Raw genomic sequence first — 20,911 nt, 5'->3', positions numbered from 1 at the left:
TAGGGAAATCTCTGTACAAAGTAAGATGTAAAAGACAGGTCAAAATTAGGAATTTAGAACTGCCACTGGGGTAGAAGGCACGAGAACAATAAGAAAGAGTTATGTAAATAGTATTAGGGATTAAGGAATAGTCATGTAGAGTAGCATTAGTGAATTGTTGTAGTAAGCAGTAGTGCGAATAGTGCTACGTATGTAAGGACTGTGGCGTGAAAACCTGGTGTTAGGCGGCCACAGATCTCTGTATATAGTTCTAAACCAAATATATAATTATTATATTATATAACAACATAAACTTGCAATTTACAAAAATCTTTAATGAAGAAGTGTTTAAAGCAGCATGTACTAGGCACAGAGATTTCATTTTCTCACGGCGGTGAGTTTGAAAAAGACTGTCTTCTGGGGTGTTGCACCGTGTAGTCTGGTAAAAGTGTACTCTGATAATGAAAGCAGCAAGCAACTCTGAAACGTCGGTAAATTTTTACCAGTCTACACGACGTAGCAGCCCAAAAGACAGCCTTATTTACAAAGTGGACACTTCGTTCCTGAACGTAAGAAATAGATTATAATTATAATATATTTTCTAAAACAGCCTCTAACCCAGACATGTTCAGAAATTGGCTCAATCTGTTCTACACTCTTTGCTATCATTAACTTTACATTAGAATGTGAAACGTTTGTTTGCAACACAGTAACTTGACTTTTCTTAAGAAAATAAGCACAACAGTTATCAACTGTCGTATTTTAAGACAAGACTTTTCAAGACATGAAGCAGAACCTAGTAATCAAATGTCCTACAGTAACATTACAATCTGGCTCAAGAAATGGAGCTGATAACAGCGTAACTACAATTTCATCAGGTTATGTAATACTTCAGACTCATTTAAAAAGTAAACATCAGCTTTTAAAGCATGGTCTGTTCCTTACAAATTCAGTTCTCAGCGTGAATGCAAGCTGCTATAAAGCCCCATTATCTTTCAGTATTAAGTGCAAAATGGGGAAGTAATTTATCGTTATGTGGGTCATTTACTGCCTACGCTCCTTGGGTTGCGTTCGCATTTCTCTATTAACTTAATCGAACAAGGAAATTTAATTTGTATCTGAATTAAATTAACGAGATAACAGCCCTCGATCCTTGTTAACTCAAGTCACATTGATCCTGTGTTAAGTTCGTAACAAAACAATTAAGCTGTTGTAAAATATCAGACTCTCAGGGCGATTGGTATGAAGGTGATTGTCCTTTTTAACGTTGCACCATATAATCTGATATAGATTTACCGACGGTTCAGAGGTGCTCACTGCCCTCAGCATCAGGGTATCTACACAGACGTCCACACGGAGTTTTTATTATGACTGTATTTTGGGGTGTTGCACCGTGTAGTCTGGTAGATACAGACAGAAGATTCAGGTGAACATACTGCCTCCATCATCAGGGAATAAAATCCTGAGGAAGACCAACATCCATATTTTATCGCTGTGAGATCCTTAAATTTCACTTTTTCCTAACATGTGTATGTTAGCATACTATTTTTATGCTTGCTTTTAATAATGGAAATTTATTTCAATTTCGTCTTCAAACGTACGGGTAAAACTTGCTTTGTTCCACAATCTTTGATGGCAATCTGTCAGATAAGCATGTTTGTATTTATTTAAGGAAAGCTGCAGAGATTAAAATATGAATATTTCTTCATTCCAATAATGAAACTATTCCTTCCAATAGAATTAATAAAATTTTAGTAGCGCTTGAAAGAAAACCAGCCAAAGAGATTGTAAAAAATTGTGCGGGATTGTATAACGTAAATAATTCGAAGGCACTGAACATTCACGTGTTACAAATGCGTCATTTGTATTCCATAGGTTAATTAACTTTGATGTTCGTGTATTGCAGATACGAACCAGTTGTTGCAAAGCAAATCGAAATGTTTAATGCAGAACTCCAACAAAAAAATTGATAAAATCCGAAGAGTAGTTTCAGAAATGAAATGATCTGACTCGTTTTTATTTTACAGCAATTACACATACCGTTTCTAAGGAACGTTTTTATAAGAACACTATAAATTTTTGTTATATGTAATTCTGATAACAATCTCTGTTCTTACCAAAATTCATCCAATATCAACATAAAATTGTTGATTTTGGTGCTTTTTAGCTGAACCGAAATGGAAATTTTAGAATCAGATTTCACATTTTAATAATAAAATTATAAATTTGTAGATGGCATTTGAATTAAACTGTCTCTATAGAAATCCATCCGTGGGACATCTAAGAACTCCTCATGAAACAAAATGATCTACGAAAGAAAGTTTTGGAATCACTTAAAGTTACAACTGATATTAGTGGCATTTGGGTAAAATTTCTGAATAGGAACAGCCTATCGTTGCTTCGATGCATCCCCTCCTACCAACATATATCATTCTCTAATTGGCATACATCCATAACAATGTCAACTAATTATTTCCTCATAGTGTATATCGATAGCTGTTATGAAAATGATATGGGAATACTACAAAATTTATTGACTTCATATTAAAAGGTTTAGACAAATTTACCTTATTTTCCTCAATGACTACTAAGATTCAGTAGTAATTCAATTAAGATCAGTTAGCACTGTTCTACCAAGCCATTGCCAAAATTAAATTCTTCACGTTTATTCCGCTCCACAAAGTTTTATTTTCTTTTACTGAGAATCGTACAGGAGTGTGTGAGCGACAGTTTATGGGAAATAGAGCATGTGACACTCTTTTCCAAAGAACGCTTTAGGAAAGTTTTCTTCTTTTCTTACCAACGATTTCTGCTCGCCAAACTTCGATTTTAATATAAAAAGTGTAACTTAAAATTAAAGTTTTTTTTCTAAATCCCAGCCCAGATACATATAAAACTTTGAAAATCAAGTCGATAAGCAGATCATTTTGTCTTTATTTCCAGTATTATCCTCGCACCGAGAGAAGCGATGCAGAGAAAGACCACAGTTTTTCTTCTGGAACAAAAAACTTTACCTATGGAATAAACTGAGAGGGGAAATTGGGAATAATCAGAACCACGTGGACTTTCATACTGGCAGGTTTGCGCTCACCAAACAAGTTCTTGAAAGGTACCTATCCTACGGTTGGCCATTATTGTCCTGTATGATTTGAGGTTTTCACAGCGGTGAGTAAGAAGATTTCTGTGTTCTGGGTTGTTGCGCTGTGTAGTTTGGTAGATGTTTACCAACGTTTCAGAGGTCATACTGCCTCCGTCATCAGGGCGGTGAGTATGAAGATTTCTGTCTTCTGGGTTGTTGCGCTGTGTAGTCTGGTCGATGTTTACCAACGTTTCAGAGGTCATACTGCCTCCATCATTAGGGCGATGAGTATGAAGATTTCTGTCTTGTGGGTTGTTGCGCTGTGTAGTCTGGTCGATGTTTACCAACGTTTCAGAGGTCATACTGCCTCCGTCATCAGGGCGATGAGTATAAAGATTTCTGTCTTCTGGGTTGTTGCGCTGTGTAGTCTGGTCGATGTTTACCAACGTTTCAGAAATCATACTGCCTCCGTCATCAGGGCGATGAGTATGAAGATTTCTGTCTTCTGGGTTGTTGCGCTGTGTAGTCTGGTCGATGTTTAACAACGTTTCAGAGGTCATACTGCCTCTGTCCTGAAATCCAGCCATGAAAACCTACACACAAAAGTTTTTTTTACTTCATTACGTAAGACCTCATACCCCAGGGTAAGTATGATTGATGACAAAAGATATTAACAATGTAGTAATAACTGAAATTTAAGCATATTTGACTAAAGTGGTTGAAAAATATTTTCATCTATGTCATTTTACTTGTAATTTTAACTGATCACACAATCAATAACAGGCAACATGGTGGACGAAAGCCCTGATGACGGAGGCAGTATGACCTCTGAAACGTTGGTAAACATCTACCATACTACACAGCGCAACAACCCAGAAGACAGCCATCTTCATACTCATCGCCCTGATGATGGAGGCAGTATGACCTCTGAAACGTTGGTAAACATCGACCAGACTACACAGCGCAACAACCCACAAGACAGAAAGCTTCATACTCATCGCCCTGATGACGGAGGCAGTATAACCTCTGAAACGTTGGTTAACATCGACCAGACTACACAGCGCAACAACCCAGAAGACAGAAATCTTCATACTCATCGCCCTGATGACGGAGGCAGTATGACCTCTGAAACGTTGGTTAACATCTACCAGACTACACAGCGCAACAACCCAGAAGACAGAAATCTTCATACTCATTGCCCTGATGATGGAGGCAGTATGACCTCTGAAACGTTGGTTAACATCTACCAGACTACACAGCGCAACAACCCAGAAGACAGAAATCTTCATACTCATCGCCCTGATGATGGAGGCAGTATGACCTCTGAAACGTTGGTAAACATCTACCAGACTACACGGCGCAACAACCCAGAAGACAGAAATCTTCATACTCATCGCCCTGATGATGGAGGCAGTATGACCTCTGAAACGTTGTTAATCATCTACCATAGTACACGGCGCAACAACCCAGAAGGGAGAAATCTTCATTATTATGCTATTGAACAGGTATTTAATATTGTTTTTCTTAATGTTTCTTCTCTCATTAATTTGGTCATTGATATTATCACTTTCTTTGATCCAGAAAATTTTACTAGCTTTACGTCTTGTACTGTCAATGTCACATCCAATCATTTGGCTTGGATTCTGCAGCCACTGCAATTTATCCTGCTTCATTATACCTAATAATTTTAAACATTCTTTGTCAGACCGTTGCTTATGGTGTTTAAACTCATTATGACCTAGCGTCTAATACTGCACGGCGTAGGAAACCAGAACACTGCTACATAAATCCCACCAAATTCTTAACTACTGACCCTTTGACCTCACTTAACGTTTCGTAACATCTTTACTTAAACCTGCATCCTGTGGTAACTTAAGAAATTAATCGTTCTTAATATTTAACAATATTTTAATTTATTTATATCCATAATAAACTAGCAACAAAACCAATTAATTGTGTAATATGACCACGAATTTGGAAAAAATGTATTAGTCTATTACAGTTTCAAATATTTTTACACTACTGTTTCTCCTGGGAGAGATTATAATATCAGGCTAATAATTTTTAATATTAATCATAATCCCGTAAATATAAATGCACAGCACTTCGTTTTACTCTACACACATGCGCATCACAAATATACAAATAAATATGTACATACAGAATAAATTCATATACAGGCTTATCCAAACATTCATATACGAATTTGTTAAAAGACAAGTTTACAAACCTCAGTATCTACATGCGACGTATTACATGCCGGTGATGTCAAGAAATCCATAATCCTTTGGAATTAAAGTGAGGAATAAAGTACCACGAGTTTCAGAGCACTCTTTAATCATGCATAGCTCTGAAGTACGGATTAAATTCGTGATAGGCTACTTTTTGATCTCTCCACAGCGGACACACTCATCATGCAATATCCTTTGCTCCAATGGTCCATCCTCATGTTGTATCTTTGTGTCTTATGAATGAGTCGGCTCTCGCCATTGAAATTCTCGCAGCTTTTATTGCTGAAGGAACACGTCTCTTTGAATTTTCCCCTGTAGTTTCCACTAGAATTTTAATTAAAACCAGCCATTTATATGACATTAATTAAAATACTTAACAGTGGTCTGCATTATTCTATTGCCTCTTCCCTTTAATGTCCGTAGTATTTTACAAAGGTTCCTCTGTTGTCCGCAACATGGGGATACATTTCGTTTCGTAATGTTTACAGCCTTTTTCATCAATTAATTATCTCGTCTGCTAAAACATAAATTGTAGAGGCCAGAGAAAATAATACGAGTTAATAGTACAGAACTGAAGCGTCAGATAGGTCACTAACCCACCCCCATTAGTACATTGTTCCGATCAGCCCTGTTCTCTGTGGGAGAAATCCATAGATGCGCATTCACGAGCCATTACCCAGATTACGTAGATTAATTCTATAGTTTGGTACAAAACCAGAAAACAAGAGTTCTGTTCCTACAGAAAATATGATCAATGGAATTTATTGTTCAGTTCTCTCGTCACCAAATCCACATATAACACTTTTCTGTTCAGCAGTAATAAATATTTTGAAGAGGAAAATATGGTATGTTTATACTACAACAGATCTACACATTGTTCTGTAGACCAATTGTAAACATATCGGTCGAAATGATATTTGTTACTATCTTTTTTAAACCCTGAAATCTTATTTTGGCTGATGGTGACATCAGTCAGACGATACAATGGCGGGATATAGCCAAATCACATCCACGTAATTTTTACTACGACGTAGCGTTTAGGCCAAACTGGCTGAAATTCTGCTAATACAGTCTAACAACTGTTGTACTTATCTACACCACGTTATATTATTTTCAAGAGTTGCTCCTAAATTTGTGATCTTAAACTAATTTTTATATTAAATGTATTGAGCCATGGCCGTGCCTTTCTCCGTCAATACATTTCATTTACATAGGTACGGCAGTCTATCGGTTCTGGCCGAATATGAAATCGGAAGTGCATTAAAATTTTATGGGATTTTAAGTTTTGATTCCAGGCAGCAAAGACCTCTGAAACGTCGGTGGAAATCTACCAGACTTCACGTTGATAGAGTTCTGTCACAAGACACGGCGCAGGAAGTTAAGAGACGGCCATCTTCATACGAGGTGCGATCGGAAAGTTTCAAGACTGTGTTAATAGCGGGCGAACCGGATGTAGTACGAGCTTCTGCCGCTACGGGGTGCGGCCTACATTCATAGTGAATTAGTGTGCCAGCCGGCATCATCGAATTAGCATTTGTTTCTTAGTTACGGGCGTTTTGGTAGGGCATTACACCGACCCTCCTGCGATTTCGGAATGGCGTGTGCATCAAATTTTGCCAAAGACTCGCCAAAACGGCTACGGAAACCTATGAAATGCTAAAGCAAGCATTTGGGGAGTCCGCAATGGGTCGTGCACAAACTTTTGTGTGGCATTCACGTTTTAAAAATGGCCGAACCTCTGTCGATGATGACGAGCGTTTTGGACGACCATCTTCGAGCACAACGCCCGAAAATGTTACGAAGATTCGGCAGGCCATTCACGAAGATCGACGTCGTACCATCAACGACTTGTGTGACATTATTGGGATAGGCTATGGGACCTGTCAGCTGATTCTAAAGGAAGAACTCCACATGCGACGCATCGTGTCTGAGGACCAGAAGCAGAATCGGAATCGACTTCTCGTTTGTCAGGAGCTCAAAGATCTTGCAAGAACCGACCCCAACTTCCTTTCTAAGCTCCGTGTGACTTCTTCCTCTTCCCAAAGATGAAAATTCAGCTAAATGGAAGGAGATTTGAGACGATAGAAGAGATTCGGGCAGAATCGCAGATGGTGCTTGACAGGCTGACAAAGAAAGATTTCCAGGGATGCTTCCAGGCTTGGCAGCGGCGCTGGGATCGTTGTGCTCACTCCCAGGGGAACTACTTCGAGGGTGATGGATGAATTTAATACCTGAGATAAGTGTATGGGTTTTTATACGCGCAGTCTTGAAACTTTCCGATCGAACCTCGTATATGAAAGTGTTTTGTGCTTCTTAAGATATGTTACTGGTTCCGAATGTTTTAAAAAAGTAAACTTAAAAATACATTAAAAAGATTTCATGTGCTCCTAACTTAAAAATTTCATCCGTAAACTGAAAAAAATTTATAATACCAAGATAATAGTGGTCAAATTATATATTTTAATTGACGTCTCAAGGATTTTAATGCACATTATTTTATAAGTAAATAGGTTTTGCACGGTTTGCACGAGTTACTTTATCCAGTTTTGTTTTTTTCACATTTTTCTTTCGACAGTGCAACACAGAATATAAATTGGCCTGTTTGCGTATACTGTCGTTGGAAAAACATAGTTTTGTTTTCGCCTTACAAGTAGTTTCCTGTTGCATGTGTATGACAAACTTCGAACGTAATATGAAAATAAGCTCTCTAAATTCATGGTTACAAATGTACTTGTAACATGTATTACATAAACTGCATATAGATAGACGTTACAATACAAAACATCTGTTAAATAACACACAAGGAACGTGTTAAATTATTCGTGTCTTTTGTTTTTGATACAGAGCCTCTGTTAAACAGTGATGAACTCGTTCAAGTGCAGCAGTACTACAGTAACCCTTGATAAATCTTTCTTCATAATAACGACATTATACAAAGTAATATTCTATATATAAACATGTTAGAAATAAAATATTTAAATTCTAATTATCTACAATACAGAATATATTACAAGTACAGAAAATGCTAACAGGGCAACAGTGGATCACGCAAATAGTTGTAAGAATGTTTAACCACAGAGAGTGTTTGTGATTCATAGGGTCAGTGGCAGGCAAATGTCTGACCCTTCATTAATGCAGAGTTATCACATTTACACCTCAGATAATTGCAATAAATAACTTCAGCGATATTTGTTATGGTTGTGTATGCATATTGTAACAGGCTTTGGACTGCGTATACAAAGAAATGTAGGCGGTACAAAATTTGCGACAGAAAAATGTGGCCAATGTTGTCAAAACTGTACATAAATTTATATAAGGATTGTGAGATCAGTAAAACTTATAGTTCTTACAATTACCAGATAAATAAAGTTGTGTAAAGTATCAGAATTATTTAGTGACACACAAATACATCACAGGAAGCCCGTGATATTGGTCTTATACAAATCAGTCGTTTGGAAGCTGCTCAAATATGTTGAAAAATTTCATCGGGAGCTCTGTCTCGCTCCATTCTGAGTTCAAATATGAATTGGAAAGGACCTCATTATTCAAGAAAATTGACATTAGTATTTAATGTCACTGTTTGACCCAAATGTATATTTTTTCTCGTCACAAGAACAGGGAGCAAAACCATAATCTAAGAACAGGTAATAAATCCTTAAATTGCATAATCTGAACTCTTCACCTAATACTGTCACAGTAATTAAATTCGTGGTGAATCATTATATGGACAGAATACACGTATTATGTACATGGGTAAACTACAGATAAAATACAAATTTTGTCGGAGAAGGCACAGCTTGCGAGATCAAGGCGTATAGTGGACTTTAATATTGAAACAGGCCTTGCTGAAATGGGGTGTGAAGATAATCTGTATTGAACTGGTGTAGGGTAAATTCAAATGGGATGTTTTATATCCACGGTCATGAAAATCAGGGTTTCATAAAAGCAAGGCATATCATGACCAGCTGAGTAAGTACAAACTTTTCAAAGAAGATCATGAACACTCAGTTTACATACTGCAGTGTTTGACAAACACTAAAATTGTTCCAGACATGTACCTCGTGAAAGCATGTCTCTAGAATGTGGATACCTTACCGAAATGGTTCTGTGGAGCAGACAAAGAGCAGCTATTTAGGACGTCATCGTAAAGAACAGAGTAGCGAGAAAGAATGAGCCCAAAAGAAATTTGCGCGGCTAAAAACACTTCTCAGACCTACTCACACAGAACTCGAGATAACATACGACACTGCTTAAAAACTTTTCCTTATACTGAATCTGGAGATACTTAACTCAGAAATCTTTTGGAAGCACAAAGAAACATTAGCGCGCATAATGAACGCCAAATAAGTTTGCCACATCTTCTGTGAAAATAATCAGCTTATCGAATTTTTACTAGGTGTGCTCTTGTTCATCCTATTCCTAGTGGTAAGTATACATACCACATATTTTAACTTTTAACAACACTTTATTTTGAAGATTGCTGTCGTCTGGGTTATTGTGTCGTGTAGTCTGGTAGATTTCCACAAACGTTTCAGAGGTAATACTGCCTCTGTCATCAGGGCGATGAATTCATCGCCCTGATGACAGAGGCAGTATGGCCGTCATACCTGGCTATGACCACGGTTTTGTGGCCCTGATTGCTTTATTACACCACAATTATGTTAGACATTTTATATTACTTCAGCTATAATCCATTTAATTTATACAGTTACCTATTAGTCGGTTTCATTCCCAAATTCAGAACATAGGTTTTCAATATACGATACCTGTTTATACTCTACCAGTTTCTTTTCCAAAACTAGTGACACCGAACGTTGTAATCTAACTGTCCCAGTTTCAAATATCAATTCGGAGAGTGATTGTATCTGGTTTCTAGTGAATTTCCTCAGTCTTTCCAGGTAAATTTCCCAACAGTACCTTGAATTAAGCCATTCCTTCTACATCCTTTCCAATTCATTACTTCATTAATTACCCTGTTATTCTGCCCGATGTATTCTAAGGTACTGACAATATAATGCCGTAGCGTTTAAAAGACAGACCAACAACAATCACTTACTGTGGTAAAAAAAACCAATTCAGAAACTCTTTTAACCTCCCCCGTGACACTCTCGTCAGGGTCACCCCAGTTACTAGGTCGCTGCTCACGCCAGTTGGGGAAAATGGTGTTCCTATTCACTAGCTTAAAACGTGTTCATTCTCAAACATTACTTCACATCTGCTGTTATTCTTGATAAATAGGTAGCGAATAACATATCAATACACAGCATAGTAACAACATTCCGGGACAAAGAAAGTGTTTGTGACAATACTTATCGAGCGAAAAGAAATTACAGCCGTGCCTGTTTCAATCGGTGCACCAGCTGAAACAATGTGACAGGTTGAAAGAATTAATAATTGCCATTGCTTTCACCGATTTGTGGATGAATGGGTTCAATTGCAGTAGTTAGGTTCGCATTTTAAATGGCACACTCTGAACTAGTGCACACGTCGGTATCGTACGCTGAAACTTCTTAATACCGTTCCAATAGTTTAGTGGTACATGTACGCCATTATTTTCTCTGCGAGCTCGTGTGTAAATCGTATTTTGGTGTGTTCCGTTATACATGTTTATATATTTAGTCATCAACTCGTAATTGCAACGTACAACTTTGAGTACGTTTAATGTTTTTTATACTTCTTTATATAATCTGTGCACGTGCAGTTCGTAGGCACAATATTAACGTACCCAAATTTGATAAGATGATATAGTTGCGTCATATTGTGAAATTTAATTAATTATTCGGTTTTTGTCCGTCTAATCACAATTCTTATTTAAAATTTACAATTAAGATAATTAACTAACTAACTAACTAGATGGCTTACCGAACCCGAAGGTTCATCACCGAATTAACCAAAGCCCTCCACCGGACCCTGTCCTGGGCCAACAAAATCCAGTTTCCTTCAACTCCTATCTCCCATAGATCCCGCCTGAGATTATCCTCCCATCTACGTCTAGGTCTCCCCAGCGGTCTCTTCCCTTCAGGTTTCCCAACCAGTACCCGGTGCACACCTCTTGTCCCATCCATGCGCGCTACATGTCCCGCCCATCTCACCCTTCTCGACTTAATCACCCTCACAATACTGGGGGAGCAGTACAGATTTTTAAGCTCGTCATTGTGCAGTTTTCTCCACGCCCCATCGTCTTCCCTCCTAGGCCCAAATATCCTCCTCAACACCCGATTCTCAAACACCTGCAATCTGTGTTCCTCCCTCTGAGTGAGAGACCATGTTTCGCACCCATACAAAACAACAGGCAAGATTATTGTTTTGTATACTTTAATTTTCAGGTTCTTAGAAATCAGACGGGAAGACAAAATATTTTGGACTGAGAAGTAGCAAGCATTTCCGGAATTTAGTCTCCTCCTAACTTCCTCACAAGTATCATTTTGATTTGTTATTGTTGTTCCCAAATATTTGAACTTTGTAACCCTTTCAAAGGATTTATTAGCTACCCTAAGATAATTTTGCCCGCCTGTCTTCTGATGACGAGATACTAACATGTACTTAGTTTTTTCTGAATTTACTTCCAGCCCCACTTGTCTACCAGCCTCTAGTAAAACTTCTGCGTTCCTCTTTATTGTATTTATATCGTCCCCCAATAAATTAACATCATCAGCATATGCCAATAGCTGATGTGTCCCGTTCAATTGCAAACCCTCCTGCCTACCTTGGACCTTCCTGATGGCGTATTCTAGCGCAAAGTTAAAGAGCAAGGGAGACAAAGCATCTCCTTGTTTTAGACCGTTCTTGATGAGGAATGTCTCAGATACATATTTACCTACTCGAATTTTGCTGCAGGTTTCATTTAAGCACATTTTTATTAGACCCACTAGCTTCTTTGGTATACCAAATTCAATAAGAATATTATATAGCACTTCTCTCTTCACAGAGTCATAGGCTTTTTTGAAATCTATAAATAACTGATGTACAGTCCCACCGAACTCCCATTTTTTCTCTAGTATCTGACGAATGCAAAAGATCTGATCAATCGTTGATCTGTTTCGTCTGAACCCACACTGATGATCCCCAATAGTTTCATTCGCATATGGGGTTAATCTTGCCAAAAGAATGTTGGATAGAATTTTGTATGAGGTTGATAGCAGCGATATTCCTCGGTAATTACCACACTCAGTCTTGTCCCCCTTCTTATAAATAGGAATAATTATGGATTCCTTCCATTGATGTGGCATCTCTTCCTTATCCCAAATTAACTGAATAAGCTTATGGATCCTCATATGCAACCCTTTGCCACCTGCTTTAATTAATTCGGCCGGAATCTGATCAATTCCTGGAGATTTATAACTTTTCAACTTCCCAATGGCTAGTTCCACTTCATCTAAGCTAGGTTCTGGCACCAACAGTTCAGCTGTATGCATTTTAATCTGTCTAATATCACCAGTATTATGAACATTTAAGAGCTCGCTAAAGAAATTTTTCCACCTATTCACAATTTTTATTGGATCTGCAAGCAAATTGCCACTACCATCCTTTACCAAATTAGTCTGGGGTTGATATCCTTTCTTAAAGTTATTAATGCCTCTGTACAGGTCTCTGATGTTTTTTTCCTTATTATTTGTCTCAAGTTCAGCAATTTTGCCCTTCAGGTATTCCCTTTTCTTAGTCCTAAAGGTTCTACTAGCCTCACGTCTCACGTTACATAGATTATCCGCATTTGTTTTGTTTGGGTTCTGCAACCATTGAAATTTTGTTTGCTTCCTTCGATCTATTAATTTTGAACATTCTTCATCAAACCACGGTTTATTTTGCTTTCTCCTGTAGTATCCTAGTTTCTCTTTTGCTGAAATTTTGATGCAGTTTCTGACATTTTCCCACTCCCTGTTGATGTCCACACTTTCATTATCCTCATTTGTCTCTAAAATTTGAAACCTATTCGAAATTTCAACTTGATATTGTTCCTTTGCCTCTCCCTCACTTAATTTTTTCAAATCAAATCTTTCTGTGTCAAAATTTTGTTTAGTTCGTCTACTTACTGAAAGCCGCTCCCTCACTTTTGCTACCACCAGATAATGATCAGTGTCGCAATCTGCTCCTCTGAATGATCTCACATCAATTACATTTGTCTGCCTTCTCTTATCTACTAAAACATGATCTATTTGATTGTGTGTTCTGCCATCTGGGGAAGTCCAAGTGTATTTATGAACATCACGGTGTGGAAATTTTGTACTTTTTACAATTAAATCTTTTGACGTAGCGAAGGTCACTGCTCTGACGCCATTATCATTACTAAGTGCATGGAGACTCTCGCTGCCTATTGTGGGTTTGAAGACATCCTCCCTCCCAATTTTTGCATTGAAATCTCCTAGCAGAATTTTCATGTGATACTTGCCAAATGTATCAAATACTGATTCCAATTCTTCATAAAAGCTATCCTTGATATCATCGCTTTTGTCTTCAGTTGGGGCATGAACATTAAGGACAATGATGTCGCACCAACGTCCTTCCAAAATTACGTAAGACAACCTGTCACTAACAAATTCTACTCTCTTAACTGCTGCCCTAATTCTGCTATGAACAAAAAAACCCGTCCCTAGCTGATGATTGTCATTCCCCTTTCCATAGAAAAATGTAAAATTGTCCACTGGGATCGTGCCCTCCCCCTCCCATCGCACTTCCTGCACTGCCACTAAGTCTAACTTATAATTCCCTAATTCCCTACACACTGATTTCAGTGCCCCAGCCCTATAGAGGCTCCTAATGTTCCAGGTACCAAATCTCATGTCCTTTTTCAATTGCCGTGGTCGTGCCAAAGAGTCCGTCCTGATCCGAGGCTTGGTTGATTTTTTCGTAACACATATTTTTTTTTAAAGGTGAAAGGTTGTTAGCCCTACACCCAACCCCCAACCTGGAGGACCAGGGTATCACTCTTAGTCTAGCGCATCTCCTTAGACCTGTCCGGCTTGGGTGACCCTACCATGAGCCAAAGCTCAGGCCGGCATAGCCCTAAGGGTCATTTGAGCACGCAAGCCTCCTCACCCGGCAGATTGCCTTCGACAAGGTGGTGATACCTTCGAGAAGGATTAAGATAATTAAAATATCATTTTATGTTCCTCATCGAACAATCGATTTACAATTGGAACATCTTTTTACAACATGTTTCGGTTTCTATATAAACCATCTTCAGGTGTAAAAGTTAAAATTATAAACTTAAACTTAATTACAATTTCTGATATGCAACTTTTTGGTGATGTTCACTTCCAGATTCATTTTTATATTGGAGTGAATGTAAAAAGATGTTCCAATTGTAAATCAATTGGTGATGAGGAACATAAAATGATATTTTAATTATCTTAATTGTAAATTTTAAATATGAATTGTGATTAGACGGACAAAAACCGAATAAGTAAACAAATTTGATAAATTAACGAGTACACAGCAAGACAAATCATACATGTTCTTTCCTTAAGGGAACTAAGCTGAAATATTTACGTTAGTTAACTGTTGGATTTATGTCTTACAGTTTGTAAATGTGTTTGTCGTAATAAAAAACCTGGGTCATATTCTGTCTCTAAATCTCCACGCTCACGATTTAAAAAAAATCGTGTCCATTATCCAATCTGCTAAGAACGTCTTGTTTAGACGACGCAGTGTTTCAGGCGTCCAGTAAGAGGCTGGCAGTATTAGTTTAATGAGTACTACTCAGCAGGAAACTTTGAGATTGGATTCGCTCATGTACATCAGCACTGGCCCTCTAGTGTCTTGTCCGTCCATTTCCAGAGTCTCATAAGCAAGCAATACAGCTTGAAGGTTTTCTTGCTGAAAACCCCTAACAACCCAGCTTCTTACACTAGGAAGCAAATCGAGCCCCCTTTCAAGGGTCGCCAAACTCCGGCTATGACAAACAAAAACAGAACATCACATGACAGGTCAGTGCAGCAATAGCTCTACTGGAGATTACTGGATACAAAGCATGGTCGGGGTATAGACTTTTCTCTTCATAGTTCTTCATGGTTTTCCTCAATCTCGCCAGCGAATACTGGGATAGTATCTTGAATAAAATGCCACTGCTGTCTTTCAAATTCTTACACGTTCATTATTCGTGATCGTCTTTGGAACTAAATTACCTCTTGTGTTTTCCTAATATAGGCCTCATCTATTACCCCAAAATATGCTTGGACAACCTCTCCCAGGACCGAAAATTGAACCCAGAGCTTTCGGAATAGGAGAGACGTTTTAGGGATATCGAGTATGAAGATGTAACCTCGGTTGGATAATCTTTCGGTGCTATGGAGTGGTTGGGAATTCAATAATAGCACAGAATTTGTTGAATAGCTGAGCGTCTAGCAGTTTCTCAAGAAGTACTGTTACACTAACTACGAGGTGCGATCGGAAAGTTTCCAGACTGTCATGATGCGTCGCATGTGGAGTTCTTCCTTTAGAATCAGCTGACAGGTCCCATAGCCTATCCCAACAATGTCGCACAAGTCGTTGATGGTACGACGTCGATCTTCGTGAATGGCCTGCCGAATCTTCGTAACATTTTCGGGCGTTGTGCTCGAAGTTGGTCGTCCAGAACGCTCGTCATCATCGACAGAGGTTCGGCCATTTTTAAAACGTGAATGCCACACAAAAGTTTGTGCACGACCCATTGCGGACTCCCCAAATGCTTGCTTTAGCATTTCATTTCATAGGTTTCCGTAGCCGTTTTGGCGAGTCTTTGGCAAAATTTGATGCACACGCCATTCCGAAATCGCAGGAGGGTCGGTGTAATGCACTACCAAAACGCCCGTAACTAAGAAACAAATGCTAATTCGATGATGCCGGCTGGCACACTGATTCACTATGAATGTAGGCCGCACCCCCTAGCGGCAGAAGCTCGTACTACATCCGGTTCGCCTTCTATTGACACAGTCTTGAAACTTTCCGATCGCACCTCGTAAATAACTAACTAACTACATGACTTGAAGATTCATCACCGAATTAACCCAATTACTCCATCGGTCCCTGTCCTGGGCCAGCAAAATTCAATCGCCAGCTCTGCAATACAAACTTAATTATTGCAATATAAACCTTAGGTTTGTGGACAGATTTTCAAGGCTGTATTTCCACTATACGAACATTACTGTCTATTGGGTTGTCACTCCGCGTAATCTGGTAGAAGTTTACCGACGTTTCAGATCATAGCCCTGATGACGAAGACAGTATGCACCTCTGAAACATCTGTAAACCTCTACCAGACTACACCGCACAACAACCTAGACAACCATATTCAAACTCGCCAACGTGAGAACATGAAATGCCACTTAGACTTTATGATTTACTTAAATTCTTAAGTATATACAAGCGTATTAAGGGATTTACTCTAAAATAGGAGACATCTCTTCTTTCATTCGAGATCCCCGTGTGACTGCACATCGACCACATATCGATAGTCTTCACAGGTCGCGAGTAAAAACAAATGAAGGAAACATGTATTTAAGTAAATCGTGTGGAATATAGGACTCTGGAAAATGGCACACGAATCTTGCGTCACTAGCAGTGAACTACAGCAGAAGGGCAGCTCTTGTGATGGAGAGCTTTTAATAACCGATGTTATTTCAAGATTTATTATCTCGAAATCATTGAGTTGTACAGGTCCCTCTCTCTCTCTCTAGTGAAGGTTATTTGTGAGAATCTGAAATCACAACTTTATTTTGTTCGTTTTCGAGGTACGTTTCGAAAATGAAGTCGAAACGGAACTTAGTTTTGTCTTGTCCTCTTGTCCGCAAGTATGATCACTGAAACTGCTAGCCCGGTTTGTGTCAAATTCGGTGTGGAGCCATTTATATTGTAGGTTACTCTGCCGTTTTACTTGAAGGGCCACTTAAATAATTGGCATAACCTCACCTGTAAGCTGTGTATTTTAGGGATCTTGGTGTTTCATGATAAACACGTTAGGCTACACGGAACGTCTACATTACGAGCATTAGTACATGTTTCTTTCGAATGAATTGGTTCTGAATACTTATTCAATTCAATTAATTTATTTACGTGTTTGCCAACAGCAAGAAGCCAATAACAGGCAAACACTGATAATACATACAATAATAGTGAAATAATAATGGATAATATTACACAAACGGATTAACTAAACTTATACATATACAGTATTATGTTAAGTTCTTTGACGGATTTTTAAGAAATATTATTTACATTACTTCTATTATTAAACCACTGCCAATTTATTTAAATTTAATATTACACTGAATATTATTTACGAGCCTAGATGAAATTTTTGGGCATAGTTTACGAGTGTAAAGATGTCTTCCAGGGTGTTGCACTGTGTAATCTGGTAAAGTTTATCGACGTTTCAGGAGTGCTTGCTGCCCTTCTCCCAATGTCTCCCTTGATTTTACCCGATCCTCAACCTCTTCCCCACTGGTCCGGCCAAGGTTCTACCTCGTCAGACTGACTCCAATTTCTCCAAACAATTCCTCGTATGCGGCTTACTCATCGCCCTGACAATGGACGCTGCAAAAACCTCTGAAACGTCGGTGAACGTCTTCCGAACTACACGGCGCAACATCCCAGAAGACATGTATTATATATTATAATATAATATATTATAATATAACAAACGTGGCTTATGTGAAACACTGGCGTTTGGAAATACGAATAGGATTAGCACAACATTTGGCACAAAGTGGAAACGTGGACATCCCTGCTGAAACAGTCCACTCCCGTTTAATGTGTTCTACTTCTTTGCACTACCATGTGAACAGAAGCTTTAAGTTGAATTCACACCAAATGCTTTCTCGCATCTGGTTCAGTGTTTGCAATCATGGGTCATGTGACCAATCACTTTATTCTCACGGTTACGTCCTGAAATTACCTCGTTTGTTTTGCCCTCTTTAAAGTAGCATTACACTGTTGCTTCGAGTGTAGATCGGACGGTATCTGTTCTACGAGTTAGTTAGTAGGCCCATAATCCATTTCATGTTGATTCAGACTTGCTTGGGCTGGCCGACTGTCAGCCTCATGAAAACAACCGTTATGTTCGTAAAAAGAAAATAATAATAATAAAATAAATAAAAAAAATACTTCCGTAATGCATCTCCATTTCCATCCCTGGTCGGAAATGTAAAACAAAATTGTGGAAAGAAACTACGATAAGTGGTTTCTGTGTCTTATTTTTTTCCTCGTATCCCTGTCTACATTTATTACAATTTATTCGATTTCATAAAAGTATACATTTTAACAGACATTTAGCTGAATTCATTCCGGTGACTCATACTGCTAGACCAATGTTATAATACGCGTTTTAAAGCACAAATTCATCATATTTCTGGAGCACGTCACAGATAAATCATGCACTGTCAGTGATATGTGCCATTATTTATCTCAAAAACTTCAGTGACCAGCCAAACTAAGTACTGAAGAAATTACTTCACTTGCACAGATTTAAGTTTGATTAGTAAGAAAAGCGAAACAAAGACTAAAATATAATGATTCTCTAAGGCAATATGTTATATCGTAATGACTTGTTGCCTAACATTACATACGACTATGGTAAATTATATGTTTTGTTCTTATTTTAGAGAGAAAGTTACATATCATTTCAAAACTTTAAGCAAATTCTCCGCATTGCTCTGTTGAATACTCGCTTTTTAGTACAAATTGGATGACGGGCATTCCGTTACAACTGTGACAGCCCACTCTGAGTTCGATTCTCGAGCAGGCGGACCGGAGATGGACTTAGACTGGACTTTTGGCGATTACTCCAGTTTATATGCAAGGAAAGGGGCCTAAGTTAGTTTTGTTTCGGTAGCGCCTTCCTTAATCGGAATTTATAATCAAATTATATTGAATTTTCCAGAGTTAATGGTTAGTATCGCTAGTTCGGGCCACATCTTGGGAGACTTGTTTGTTCCACCGGGCGACTGCCTGGCGCCAGCTACGTGACTGTATGAATGGGTGATTTTATGATCGGCGGCTCGACTTGGTGGGATGAGTAAGCTCTTCCAGATGTGTTTTAGCCGTTAGAAGACTTAGGATAAATCACGTCACTAACCACCAATGGGTTTAAAATAAGCTATCGGCGGCAAATTTGTAAGGTTAAGGTGATGAACCACTCAGCCAATGAGAAAACACTCTTCAGATTCCAAAGTCTTGGGGGAGTCTTGCTGATGGCGGTGTGTGTCCAGCAAGGGGCTTCCAAAAACTCACGCTTTAGTCTCGGCGGCGAGTAGTCCTGCACTCGGCGAGGGAAAGTACGAAATTAATAAACGTGCCTGATAAAGGTGAACGAATACACAATTTATAACTGAACGACATCCCCTCTTATTCCACTGCCTCGCAAGTTGATCCCGAATATTCCTTGAAGGCAAGAGTCCATGCCCTGAGCTACCAAAACGAAACCCAACACAAAACCCCTTGTAACCAGCCGGGCGTCCTGATGGAGAGTTTGGAGTGAAAGGACGGTTACACAACGTTGATTTTTTTCTGTAAGACACAAACAAATACAAATAGTTTAAAAATAAATAAAGTTCAATAAAGTAAAGTAAAGACGTATAGAAAAATGCTAGTAAAGAGGAAACGCCTGTATGCTCATGTCCTGGATGAACGTTTCTGTTGTACGTTATTCCCCTCGCTGTATTCCGATTTCTAATCAGACATTGGCTGGCACTGAAACTTCTAAATTTTTTTAACGGTCAGATAAGCCGTCACTCGAGCAATTTCATCGTCAGTGACGTCATGGCTGTGCAGTGAGGATTACTAGAATTTTTTCCAGTGATGCACCCTTCTACAAATGTTTTCAATTCAGCTCGTGTCTTGATGTCAACGAGTCTGTGTCCAGGATTAAGCTGTCCGACAGTCACCGACCACAAACCTGCCAGCGTTAAGCCCCACTGACGTCTGATTAAAATGCCGCTAACGAGATTCGAACTCGACCAGTCTCTTCTTAAATACCTTCTACTGATCACAAAACTTACCTATAAGACCGGCGTTGAATTCAACCCATATCCATGCCTCAGTGTCGTGTTTTGCTACCGACTACATGGCATGGAAGCCATCTTCAGTAGCTATTAGCCACTCATTTGTTCAAAATATTCATTTTCTTTTGTGAAACTCCCGACAGTTATTGATAGTATTTACAAAATCCTGCGACTCCGACTTTATCAAGGGACTTCCTTAGCATGACGGCGTGGCTTACGAGTGGAGACAGCCTAGAGCAGAGGTATTCAACCTTTTTTGTTCGCGTACCCCCAGATATAATTTCTCTTCAACTTTGTACCCCCAAAGTTGTTGGTGTATAATTCAAGTTATACATAGTATATAATCTACATCTAAAATAAATTAAATAAATTACATTACTAATTATTCAGTGTTTATCATAAAATAATATATATTTTTTTAAATTTCACGTACCCCTTAAGATGTCTTCGCGTACCCCAGGTATATAGTGTAGCCGAGATGGATAAGAAGGGACAGATAGCCGACAATGGGTGGTCCTTCCGCCTGAGGGTTGGACGAGAAGTTATCTATTCCTTGCCGTGAGAATGCAGTATTTCAGGAAACTTTATATTCTACACAGCTTAATTTGTTTCCAGTTAAATAACTACGTTGTATAATTTATGTTACTTTT

General features: G+C 38.6%; 1 protein-coding gene across 6 annotated transcripts in view; it reads right to left on the bottom strand.

Moving 5' to 3' along the window:
* The window catches only part of LOC110837522 (vanin-like protein 1), a 207,790-nt gene that overhangs the window by 128,737 nt on the left and 58,142 nt on the right, over positions 1 to 20,911 (bottom strand). For 3 of the 6 annotated variants that reach the window (XM_087343643.1, XM_087343644.1, XM_087343642.1), the window contains exon 3: positions 10,604 to 10,649. The exons of the other annotated variants lie outside the window; for them this stretch is intronic. The gene's annotated coding sequence lies outside the window, so the exon portion shown is untranslated. The remainder of the gene's footprint in view (positions 1 to 10,603; positions 10,650 to 20,911) is intronic. 6 annotated transcript variants of the gene reach the window in all.

Source organism: Zootermopsis nevadensis, unplaced genomic scaffold (assembly GCF_977971745.1).
Source record: "Zootermopsis nevadensis isolate Lab colony 2312 unplaced genomic scaffold, Znev_1.0 Znev_ptg000006l, whole genome shotgun sequence".
NCBI classification, from domain to species: Eukaryota; Metazoa; Arthropoda; class Insecta; order Blattodea; family Termopsidae; genus Zootermopsis; species Zootermopsis nevadensis.
Note: the sequence above shows the minus strand (reverse complement) of the source record. Positions and strands in the feature narration are given on the sequence as shown.